This window comes from Salmo trutta, chromosome 13, assembly GCF_901001165.1.
Source record: "Salmo trutta chromosome 13, fSalTru1.1, whole genome shotgun sequence".
In the NCBI taxonomy this organism is placed as follows: domain Eukaryota; kingdom Metazoa; phylum Chordata; class Actinopteri; order Salmoniformes; family Salmonidae; genus Salmo; species Salmo trutta.
In genome coordinates this window covers 56,377,540-56,389,122 of record NC_042969.1, presented here as the reverse complement: position 1 = coordinate 56,389,122, position 11,583 = coordinate 56,377,540, and the positions used below count along the sequence as shown (strand labels likewise).

At 45.7% G+C, this 11,583-nt stretch overlaps 1 protein-coding gene across 1 annotated transcript in view; it reads left to right on the top strand.

Annotated features, from left to right (window-relative positions):
* Window positions 1-530: 530 nt before the first annotated feature.
* Window positions 531-11,583, top strand: part of LOC115206103 (numb-like protein) — a 73,267-nt gene continuing 62,214 nt past the window's right edge. Inside the window, exon 1 of the mRNA XM_029772695.1 lies at window positions 531-948. The gene's annotated coding sequence lies outside the window, so the exon portion shown is untranslated. The remainder of the gene's footprint in view (window positions 949-11,583) is intronic.

Genomic DNA, 11,583 nt, shown 5'->3' with positions numbered 1-11,583 from the left:
AAGAAGTTAAATCTGGAGACTTTTTAGGATCTTCAGTCAGAATTGATCTCTGAAGCTTTTTATCCCACACATCAATCATTCAGTAGATTCTCATCCACAATCTTGAAGGCAGGACATCATGGCATCTTCTGCCTGACAAGAACACATTTGTCCATTTAAAGCCCATTTATTTTAGTCTTAAATACCAATTTAGGTTTACTACAATCCAACTTGAAAGAAAAGACCTGTTACTTAAGTGGCAATAGTGTAGCCACTTTTTTGAATTATTATGGGCTCCCGAGTGGTGCAGTGGTCTTAGGCACTGCATCTTAGTGCTAGATGTGTCACTAGAGGACCATAGTTCGAATCCAGGCTGTATAACACCTGGCCGTGATTGGGAGTCCCATAGGGCAGCGCATATTTGGCCCAGCGTCGTCCGGGTTTGGCCGGTGTAGGCCGTCATTGTAAATAAGAATTTGTTCTTAACTGGCTTGCCTTGTTAAATAAAGGTTAAAAATAATATATAGATAAAAAAACACACGGTGGCGCTGTAGAGTGTCTGAAAAATATGTCCGTTGTGTTTTTGTAAAACTTTAATGGCTAGAGTAAATTTGCATGTCAGGGCGTCTGTGCCAATAGGCTCGCTCAGAAGGCAGGACCAGCGAGTGGAGTTGGGAGAGGAACCCAATCTGTGCGACAGTAACTGCACTGTCAACTAAAGCATAAATATTACAAAACATTTATCGAAATCGTTATTTACTGCTCGTCTTGTTTTTTTGTTTTATTTTATTATAAGCGGATTGACTCGTACAAGTATTTGCATCAAGAAGACCACTTACCCGCATCGCATCATCGCTCCATCCAATGTTCATGAAGACATTCTGAAATTACATGTTCTTCCATATTTCGTTGGGATTGGATTACACAAAAGGCGGCACGGACTCACACAATTATTCACTCTTCTCATTGGTGAGTTTACTCTATATTCCCTATATCCCATACCGTTATTTATGGGGACTTGATGTTTTGTTGATTTTGAATGCTTAATAATGAATTAATCTCTGCGCGTGGATGTCTCGGAAGTCTTTTTCGTTTTCAAATCCAAGAAATGGGATCAATTAGTAGGAACAAGATGCGAAACAATTTAGATCTATTGAAAAATAACTGCAGCCAATAGTTTTGAAATAGGGTATTTATATGCATGTAATATGTTAAATGATTTGCAGTGTCTGCAGTAGTCTATGGTTCAAACCCTTACAAGCCGCTCTGCATTGCCGAATCATTACATTCTGAGTCAGATGTATACCATTGTATTCTGCTTGTGGTGTAGAAACATGATCTGGGTTTTATTGAAATGTTAACTATGAAATATCTGTGTCCGGTGTAATAGAGCCATATGCCCACCTTCTATCGTGTTCTGTGCGGCTGTAGTTTTTGCCTATTCATCTCTACAGTAATACATTTCAAAAACGCGCCCTGCATTTTTATACGACGCATGCCTGCAATGAAACACCTTATACTCTCATGTAGGCTACCTGTCCGCATCCTCTGATATGGCGAAGGGAACAGTCAACTGTAATAGTATAGGTGCGGCTGAAAGGAAGTGTAGTTTGGCTACTGTATCCTATTGTAATGGAAGGCTATAAAGAACATCAGTTTTGTGGACCTTCCTTCCGGCCATGTGGGAATGGGTGAAGAAAGACAAGCCAGGGCCGGTATGGAGGGATCGACACTAACATTATGCAGAATATATGACTGGTTTCACTGGTGTGCAAGCCTAACACTATGGTAATACTATGACACAATGACTTGCGGGTTCTAATACTCTGGTAGGATGGCTGAGATATGTGTCCAGACCAGCGTCCGGACATTGACCCCAGATGTTCGCCACACTATACACTCAGCCCCTTGTTAGAAACCAATGATGATTGAGGCTGGGGGTGATGATGAGGATGCATCATACTGTAGCATGCATTTAAGTTTCTTGTCATCCCATCATGGCCATACTTATAGGCCCTGCCATTGGGGCCTTGTTGCCACCATAAGGCAAAAATATGTGACTCAGCAGAATGTAATACTTTGACAGATGGTGCTTATGTGCTGTATTGATCTGTGACTCCGCCCTGAGACAGAGAGCAGGGGTAGATCTCAATTGCATAGTCCTCGAGTCATCTCTCCTCGGCTCCTTCTCAAAACCCATTGGATGAGAAAGCCAGAGTTCCTCCCCTCTCAAGGAGTATGCAATTGGGATCTTCCCAAGGACTCCTTGTGGCCAAAGTGTTGACAACTCAAGACAGGTTTTACATCAAGCCACCCACGCGTGAAATACCCCCATCATCCTATGTGCAAAGCAACACCAGGAATTATCTATTGAGTACCATGTGTATTTATAATTTAAAATAAAAAAGCTGTTTAAATGCTTGAGTTGACATATAGGTATGCATATCATGTATCGATAAACAACAGTGCATTATAACATTCTTTACATGTGTCTTGATTGCATACCTTACATTCTTGAGCACAGCGGGTCATGCCAGTCTGTTGGCCTCTGAGTGTTATGGTTTCCCCTCCTTGGTGTCACATGCCGAGCATTAACAATGGGGACAGTGTGGCTCACCTGCCTGGATAGCTAGAAAGCTGCATGGGCAGGACTCTCCAGGGTAGGGCTGGGTCTGACCTGGGTGCCGCACTGTAGTGCAATGACTTTAAACTTAGGCCTATTGTCTTGGCTGGTATCGGTCCATTTTAATGCAGCCCACTAAGAAATGGTTGAGGATTTGGGTGAGGAGCATGTACAGTTGAATGAGCAACTGTTTGCCTTGCAACCCCTCATCTCCCCAAACCGTTTCCCTTTCCTTTTAGTTAGATTGCAGCGTTTAAAGTTGGCACCCTTTTGTTAGCCAGACGGACACACGGAGGGACAGACCAGCTGGGCCCACAATGGGAGGGGGTCAAAGGTCATCCAATCAGCGGCGAGTTGAGCGGTAGCCGGCAGCGGAGGGCGTTGCTCCCTTTGTGATAATCAGGGTGTGACTGGTAAACAACGGGCTGAACTTCCACACCACTCTGACCGGCAGTGTTTGAATATACTGTTTAGGGTTTTGGCATTGTAACTTCCAGTCGAGAACATGGGAGGTGCCTTTTTTGTCTAGCCCAGTGATATATAGGTTACTAAAGGAAGTGACTTTGGGATGTGCTATTCTTGTTAGCCTCTGTGACAATTATCATGTTTGTACTCTGAGAGTCTGTGTGAAAGGGACTACGCTCCACTAGTAACCTAGCATTAATTATAGCAGTCTATTTTGGGTGGCTGAATTAATCACAGAAGAAAGAGGGAGAGAGAGGGAGAGAGAGTGAGAGAGAGAGAGAGAGAGAGAGAGAGAGAGAGAGAGAGAGAGAGAGATGGGAATTAGCCAACAGGGACAAAAAAGCTATTTGTCTCCTGTTCTCTCTCAGCCCAACAGAAAAATCCTCAGGTCATTGGAAATGATTACATCAACGTGTGCATAGCTTTGAGCCAGAAGATTCTCTTGTCTTCCTCAATTTGTATTTCTGTCAGCTGCTTTTTTGTACACAGTCATTCGTACATTAGAACTTTCTGATCTTCTCTGTGCCTACAGTGCCTTGCAAAAGTATTCATCCCCCTTGGCGTTTTTCCTATTTTGTTGCATTTCAACCTGTAATTTAAATTGATTTTTATATGGACTTTTCTGTTTTTTTGTCTTACACAATAAAAAATATTTTGCATCTTCAAAGTGGTAGGCATGTTGTGTCAATCAAATGATACAAACCCCCCCAAAAAATCTATTTTAATTCCAGGTTGTAAGGCAACAAAATAGGAAAAATGCCAAGGGGGGTGAATACTTTCGCAAGCCACTGTATATGCTAAGTTGAGTGATTGGGTTTCTACCTAGTTAATTGCATTCAGCCTATTGTCATTTTCATTAGAGCACTCAATGGCTGTGTATTTCCAAGAGGCGTATGTGTTTGTGTGTGTATGAGCGAAGGGAATGGTGCGTGAGAGCAATCATGCATGTGTGTTTGCGTCTGCCGATTTCCCTTTGGTAATCAGTGATTCCTCTGCTCCAGTGGCATTTTGGCTGCAGATAACAAGAAAGTGAATTGCTGTTTCTTAGCAGGGCCAAGTTGGATGCGGTCAGTGTGTGTATGAATGCCATTCCTTCGGTGTGACAAACAAGTGCAATCACCAAGAGATGATTGGGGTCGTGATCTTGTGTGATACACAGGTTCACGGTTGAACAGGTCTGACTCTGTGCTGCATGGTGGGCTTAGTTTGAGGTAGAGCTCTGTGTCTTCTGACAGGAGAGAAGTGGAGCCTACCGGGACCTTCTGAAGCACAATCTGCCAAGCACAGAGCACGCTATTCATCTCGCTCCGTCAAGAGTGGAGAGAAGGGAGACAGAGAGGGTTGGCGAGGCTGGGTGCTTTTGGGGGGTTTTCGACGGGGGTGGGGGTTGGATTGGATGGCTTCACAGGTTGAATTATCCTGACTCATCCAGGCAAGCAACTCTAAACAGAGAGGACGGGACAGTAGCAGCCAGCAGGGAAGGACTTTTTCTGGGGTAAACAGAAGCAGTAGGTCCCTGGCAGGGTTTGTGTGTGGGGGTGTGTGTGTGTGTGTGTGTCTTGGTGTGCATATCCCTCTGTGTGTGTGTGTGTGTGTGTGTCTCAGAGCACGTCTCTGCTCTGTCAAGCGTCTAATTTTGGAACACGGTTGGTGGTTAAAACATTTGAGATGAAATTCTCAATCAGAGCCTGTCACTCTAATCACATCTGAGACAGAAGTGAAGATTGACCCCTGCTCCGTCATGTCCCTCACCTGGGAGGAGCAGAGGACATTATCACAGTTCCTCGTTTGGTATTACCGAGAAAGCGACTCGAGCTATAACCTTAGCCATCAAGCTCAAGACGTGAGTAATCTTCATTGAGGTTTCAATCTTTTTTTTCATTTGGAACAGCACAGTTCAGGCCACAGATCTGACGACACCAGCAGCTACTCGGAAGTTGTTTTGATGGCGCACTTTAAACTTCTTTGCCTCATCTGAGATACTTGACTGAAAGTAAATCTCGTTTGTTTAGTATCTGCCTCGGTCTTTGAGTATTATGCCTTTGAAAACAGTGCTTTAGAACCAATGCGTTCTGCCATTCTAGCCAGACCGAGCGCAGAAATAGAAGAGACTGCTTCAGAAGAGACAGCTAATTGAGATCCAAAGCAGATGCGCGTGATCCCTCCAGCTGTGTAGAAAGTCACAGACAATGACTCATACCCTGAGAAAAGGTTACAGCATCAAAGTTACATCTGAGATGCACCCTGGCTACACATCAACTCTGTACAACATCTCTTATCCAGTTTCCATCCATTTTAGGCTTGCTAAAATATTTTGGTTTGGGAGAGTCTGCTGGCTTTGGATGACTGCTGGTTGTAAATTTGCAAACGAGACATGCTCCTTTCTCTTTTTATGGACATTACTCACCGTAACCATGGTGGTATCACGGCCAATTTGGAGCATCTGGTTCGACACGAGATACTCCGCATGCTCTCTCTCCCACTTCACCTCGTACACTCTGCCCCTCTCTGCCCTCCCCTGCCCCTCTCAGCCCTGCCTCCCAGTGTGCCTGTCTACAACCCCCCCAGCTGTTCCCCAGATGTGGCCGAGTCACCCAGCTGTTACCCGGAGTTCCACTGGGAAAGACAAAGAAAGGGGTTGGGAGAGAAGGATGGAGGGAGGGAGGGAGGGAGGGAGGGAGGGAGGGAGGAGGGAGAGATGTCTCTTATTTCACAACCGACACCAGTCCTAGGGGCGACAGGCAGCCTAGTGGTTAGAGCTTTGGGCCAGTAACCGAAAGGTTGCTAGATTGAGTCCCTGAGCCGACAAGGTAAAAATCTGTCGTTCTGCTCCTGAACAAGGCAGTTAACCCACTGGTCCTAGGCTGTCATTGTAAATAAGAATTTGTTCTTAACTGACTTGCCAAGTTAAATAAAGGTCAAATAAAAAATCCTTCAGCTGCAGAAGAGGCCAGAACCTAGTTGTTTGCTCATAGCGGGTCTAGAATGTGTTACCCTTGACCCCAAACCGCTGGGTGGTTTCCTTTTTAACACGTCCGACCGTGATGTCCTCCACAGAGGGACTGGGAACTGCTTTGGAACCAAGATGTAGTGGAAGGTCCTTGCTGTGTGAGGCAGAATCATACAGAAACCTGGTCACATTGCCTGGGAACTGCGTCCATTCACCGTATGAAGATGTAGGCCTACAGGCTTACATGGTCAGATAGTTGCACTTTAAACTGAGGACCTGCTGTATCCCTGAGGAACATCAGGGATTTGAATGGAGAAAGTGGCCTTTTCGGGACATTGACTACAGCCAACATGCCTGCCTGTCTGTTTCTCAATGCCCCCCTCTGGCCTACCCTGTCCTGGGACTGTCTTTCACTCACATAGACCTAATGCCTCTGCTTCTAGCGTTACCGAACGGGGGGAAGTGGTCGTCCCTAGACAGGGAGTCTGCGCCCACAGACAAACAGGCCTGCCGTTGTCTGTCGTGCCTGCATGATGAGCGCTGGGGCCATCCAGGGTCTTCAGCCAGTAGGCCAGTCCACACCACAGTCTCTCCCGCCTGAGAGAGAGAGCCAGGGAGAGAGCTCTGGCCAGGCATGGCTCCAGGGCTGCATTGCATCCATCACTGGAGATCAATTAACAGTAGCAGCAGCAGCAGAGAAGTGACCTCTGCTCACACACCAGACCAGTGCACTCGCTCTGCCCATAGGCTGAGGAAGCACTGATACAAAATGCTGAGATGGAGGGGGGATGGTGAGGGAATTGAAGAAGAAGAGAGGAGAGAGAAGGCTGGGGGAGTACTAGATTGTATCTGCTGATATCTTCAGCATCCATCCTGAGTAATGAAAGCTTACAGGGACAAAGGAAAGGAGCACGAGTTGAGCTATGCTGGAGAGGACATGATAGATTTTGTAGAGAGGTAGGATTGGGATGGTGGGAAGGAGGAAGATAGAGACAGACAGACAGACAGAGAGAGACAGACATACATAGACAGACATAGTGCACATGGGCAATGGGAGATTTTCCCATTCTTCCCATTCCTCCTCTACATACCTCATAATCACATGTGTCTATCCATCATTCTCTCTCTGTTTACCTCCTGGTGCAAAATCAATATGTCTGCTGAGCATGCCATATTTGGATTTAGCATTCTCTGTCTTGTCTCTCATTCTCTCGCTCTCTCTCGCTCTCTTTCACTCTCTCTCTCGCTCTCGCTCTCTCTTGCTCTCTTTCACTCTCTCTCTCACTCTCTTTCACTCTCTCTTTCTCACTTTCACTTTCTCATCAGCCTTCAAAGGGGCTTAAGTGTGATGGTATTAAATTCCAGGAAGGAGCCATAGGAAGAGCCGATTGGAAACTGAGCAGGTAATGAAAGGTTTTGGTGTCAAATGAGAACCTGGCTGCAGGCAAATTGCACTGCAGAGGGGGTGGGAGTTATTGTCTGGCTATCCCTCCATATCCATACGATCTCCTTCCACCTGCCTGTAGCGTATAGTAGTAGTACACTGTCTAACAATGACTTTCAAGTGGATAGCAGTCTCGTGTTACTGTACTCCCAGTCCCAAGTCTCGTGCAGGGAGCCTGGAATCGAGGCTAAGTGGCTAAGTGAATAGGATGTCTGTCAGTTCATGTTTCTGATCCTGTGCTGTTGTTGACATGGAGGGGCTTGTGTGTTACAGTTCCAGGTGCTCCGCATGGGCAATTCGTTATTGCTACAGCTTCGAGGCTTAGCATTCCAAGAAACCCAGAGGAAAACCCCAAACGGCACCCTCCCTTCACCTGCTCCTCCCCCCGACTGCATGTCTTTGAACCCTCAATCCCCTCCACGGCCACACTGCTCCTTTCATATGGGCTCTGTTGACATCCTCACAACAGCCTCGCACAATGCTTCTCTCCACAGTCACAGAGGAAGCTGTTCAGGCCTGCCTGGTCCATGTCTCTGTGTGCATGTCTCTGGTGCATGTCTCTGTGTGCATGTCTCTGTGTGCATGTCTCTGGAGCATGTCTCTGGTGCATGTCTCTGGTGCATGTCTCTGGTCCATGTCTCTGGTGCATGTCTCTGGTGCATGTCTCTGGTCCATGTCTCTGGTGCATGTCTCTGGTGCATGTCTCTGGAGCATGTCTCTGGTGCATGTCTCTGGTGCATGTCTCTGGTGCATGTCTCTGGTGCATGTCTCTGGTGCATGTCTCTGGTGCATGTCTCTGGTCCATGTCTCTGGTGCATGTCTCTGGTGCATGTCTCTGGTCCATGTCTCTGGTGCATGTCTCTGGTGCATGTCTCTGGTGCATGTCTCTGGTGCATGTCTCTGGTGCATGTCTCTGGTCCATGTCTCTGGTGCATGTCTCTGGTCCATGTCTCTGGTCCATGTCTCTGTGTGGCTGTGCTGCTGTCGCTGGACTGGACATCCGTCTGGGTGTGGTTAGCTAGCTAGCTGTTCTGTCTCTGTGACTCTGTGTGAGATATGGTGGGTGGAGGAGCTGCTTGACATGCAGTCCTCTTTCCATCCACCGCCTGTGTCCATTTCCATAGAAACAGGGTTTGACAGACAGCGAAGCACAGTTCCAATCCCCTAGCAGCAGCAGCCACACAAACACACTCGGTGGCATGAATGTAGCCGGCAGTTGTGAGATATGTCTATCATGTCTCCTTGTCGTTTTTTTTGTTGCCCACTACTACACTGTGTAAATGTGTGTGTGTGCGTGTTTCTGTGTGTCTGCCCTTACTGAACTCCTCTATGGTTAGTATTGGCAGGAGATTGAAGCAGTTTGAGCACAGCTGATGAATCCATCTGATTCTGAGGAAAATCCCTGCTTGTGATTCATGGCAGCAGAGTGTCCTCCACCCTCAGACAAATCTTGTGTCCTCCTCCTGTCTGGATTCCCTTTTATAATGCAGCTTCATAGATAACAAGATGGTTCGGTCACAGTGTGATCTTCATGACATGTAATGGAAATATAGCTACACACACTTACAGACAGTTACACCCACTTTTCATCGAGCAGAGGAATCTCACAGAACAACTCAGATCCCAAGGCTGTAGCCAGTAGGCTAGACACCCTGTGCCCGTATTCATAAAGCGCTACGGAGTAGGAGTGCTGATCTAGGACCTGTTTTGAATACGATTAGGCTATATGGGCAGGGGGGACCTGATCCTAGATCAGCACTCCTATTCTGAGCTTTATGCTTTATGAGTACGTTCACTAATCTTTTATTTTTCCTTTTTATCCCATTTACTACGAGCTGCTGCTTTTTGGGAATTCCAATACATTTCCAAGCGTATCCAAATATATAAGTAGTAAAGTGGCGCCCGAGGCCCCCCCTTGAACTGGTGAAATTAAAGTAATACATTACGACTCTGTAGGAGGCTTCATTTCCATCGCTGACTGATTCATTTTGCTGTGTGGACCTGATAATGTTATTCACTAATAAAATAACACCATCGCTGCCATACCATGAGGCACTTTAGAGCCACTCTCTTCCATTCCAATATGTGGAAATGGAACATGGAATGTATGACATTTCGGGTTGTTTTTCTATTCCTCAACAGGATCTCTCTCAGAAACATTGTGCATTGTGTACAGGAATGTGTGATCTGATCAACAGACAGTTGTACGAACGCACTGTATGTCGCCATCTCTGTCTCTTTCTCTGGGCGATCTCAATTTAACAAGCCTGAGCAGCTAGGAGTCAGAAAACAGACACGCCTGTTCTGTGTAGGTGTGTTCGAGCGTCCTCCATTCCTCCCTCTTCACAGTGGTGTCATGCTACTTCGGCTCTGCCTGGCCCTGCTTCTATCTGTGTCCTGGGCCCTTATCTAATACAATCTGTCTCTATCTAATATTCAGCCATGCTGCCCCCATGGCCATGGCCTCCCTCCCTATCATCGATCCGATCCAAGAGGAGAGAGAGAGAAGCGCATGCCTGGCGGTGAACTACAGACTTTCCTGGAAGACTCTCCGGGCCGTTGCAGGGAAAGCCGACCAAGCTTAGATTGACAGGAGTAGGAGGCATACAGGGCTGTTCGTGTAAAGATATTTAGCTATGATGATATTTATGAATGACTTTATTATAGAAAACTCTATTCTTTTCAGAAGAAGTAGATGGATAGAGAGGGGGGTAGAGTTGGCATACATCGTGGTGGTTGGTTTGGGATTGGCTAGGTGGGAGTCCCTCTAACCACACATTCACCATTGTACTCGTCCTCTGAGAGACTGGGCCAAGGTCTTGCGTAACAACTGTCCCTGCTTATTCTCTGGCAGCGAAATTAGGTCTCTCCCTCTCTCTCTCTCTCTCTCTCTCTCTCTCTCAATTCAATTTCAGTTTAAGGGGCTTTATTGGCATGGGAAACATATGTTTACATTGCCAAAGAAAGTGAAATAGATAATAAACAAAAGTGAAATAAACAATTACAAATGTACAGTAAACATTACACTCACAGAAGTTCCTAAAGAATAAAGGCGTTTCAAATGTCATATTAGGTCTATATACAGTGTTGTAATGATGTGCAAATAGTTAAAGTACAAAATGGAAAATAAATAAACATAAATATAGGTTGTATTTACAATGGTGTTAGTTCTTCACTGGTTGCCCTTTTCTTGTGGCAACCGGTCACAAATCTTTCTGCTGTGATGGCACACTGTGGTATTTCACCCAATAGATATGAGAGTTTATCAACAATTGATATGTTTTTGAATTCTTTGTGGGTCTGTCTAATCTGAGGAAAATATTTGTTTCTAATATGGTCGCACATTTGGTAGGAGGTTTGGAAGTGCAGCACTTTTGTGGGCAGTGTGCACATAGCCTGTCTTCTCTTGAGAGCCAGGTCTGCCTTCTGCGGCCATTCTAAATAGCAAGGCTATGCTCACTGAGTCTGTACATAGTCAAAGATTTCCTTAAGTTTGGGTCAGTCACAGTGGTCAGGTATTCTGACACTGTGTACTCTCTGTTTAGCATTCCAGTTTGCTCACTTTTTTTGTAAATTCTTTCCAATGTGTCAAGTACTTATCTTTTTGTTTTCTCATGATTTGGTTGGGTCTAATTGTGTTGCTGTCCTGGGGCTCTGTGGGGTCTCTTTGTGTTTGTGAACAGAGCCCCAGGACCAGCTTGCTTAGGGGGCTCTTCTCCAGGTTCATCTCTCTCTAGGTGATGGCTTTGTTATGGAAGGTTTGGGAATCGCTTCCTTTTAGGTGGTTGTAGAATTTAACGTCTCTTTTTTGGATTTCGATAATATTTTTATATCGGCCTAATTCTGCTCTGCATGCATTATTTGGTGTTTTACGTTGTACACAGATGATATTTTTGCAGAATTCTACATGCAGTCTCAATTTGGTGTTTGTCCCATTTTGTGCATTCTTGGTTGGTGAGCGGACCCCAGACCTCACAACCATGAAGGGCAATGAGTTCTATAACTGATTCAAGTATTTTTAGCCAGATCCTAATTGGTATGTCGAATTTCATGTTCCTTTTGATGGCATATAAGGCAACGGTGTCTAGTTTTATTTGTGGTCCTGGCAACTGGACCTTTTTT